Source organism: Arachis duranensis, chromosome 1, assembly GCF_000817695.3.
Source record: "Arachis duranensis cultivar V14167 chromosome 1, aradu.V14167.gnm2.J7QH, whole genome shotgun sequence".
NCBI classification, from domain to species: Eukaryota; Viridiplantae; Streptophyta; class Magnoliopsida; order Fabales; family Fabaceae; genus Arachis; species Arachis duranensis.
Window position 1 is genome coordinate 42,810,425 of NC_029772.3, and position 1,114 is coordinate 42,811,538.

Sequence of the window (1,114 nt, forward strand, 5' to 3'; positions counted from 1 at the left end):
TTTCCCCCCCAATCCCACCCTAAATGGCCGAACCTACCCTCTCCCCTCTCCCTATATATACCCCTCCATTCCACTCCATTTTCACACAACACTATCCCCTCTACTATACCTTGGCCGAATCCATCTCCCATCACTCTCCTCCATTTTCTTCTTCTTCTTCTTCTTCTCTTCTTTCTTCTCTTGCTCGAGGGCGAGCAATTTTTAAGTTTGGTGTGGTAAAAGCATAAGCTTTTTGTTTTTCCATTACCATCAATGGAACCTAAGGCCGGAGAATCCTCTAGAAAAGGAAAAGGGAAGACAAAAGCTTCCACCTCCGAGTCATGGGAGATGGAAAGATTCATCTCCAAAGCCATCAAGACCGCTTCTATGATGTTGTGGCAAAGAAGAAGGTGATCCCTGAGGTCCCTTTCAAGCTCAAGAAAAATGAGTATCCGGAGATCCGACATGAGATCCGAAGAAGAGGTTGGGAAGTCCTAACCAACCTCATGCAACAAGTCGGAATCTTAATGGTTCAAGAGTTCTATGCCAATGCATGGATCACTAGGAACCATGATCAAAGTATGAACCCGAGTCCAAAGAATTATCTCACAATGGTTCGGGGGAAATACTTAGATTTTAGTCTGGAAAATGTGAGGTTGGCATTCCACTTGCCCATAATGCAAGAAGATGAACGCCCCTACACTAGAAGGGTCAAATTTAATCAAAGGTTGGACCAAGTCCTTACGGACATATGTGTGGAAGGAGATCAATGGAAGAGAGACTCCAAAGGCAAGCCAGCTCAACTAAGAAGACTGGACCTCAAGCCTGTGGCTAGAGGATGGTTGGAGTTCATTCAACGCTCCATCATTCCCACTAGCAACCGATCTGAAGTTACTGTGGATCGGACCATCATGATTCATAGCATCATGATTGGAGAGGAAGTAGAAATTCATGAGGTCATCTCCAATGAAATCTACAAAATAGCCGACAAGCCCTCCACCATGGCAAGGCTAGATTTTCCTCACCTTATTTGCCATCTATGTTACTCAGCTGGAGTTATCATAGAAGGAGACATCTCCATTGAAGAGGATAAGCCCATCACCAAAAAGAGGATGGAGCAAGCAAGAGAGACCCT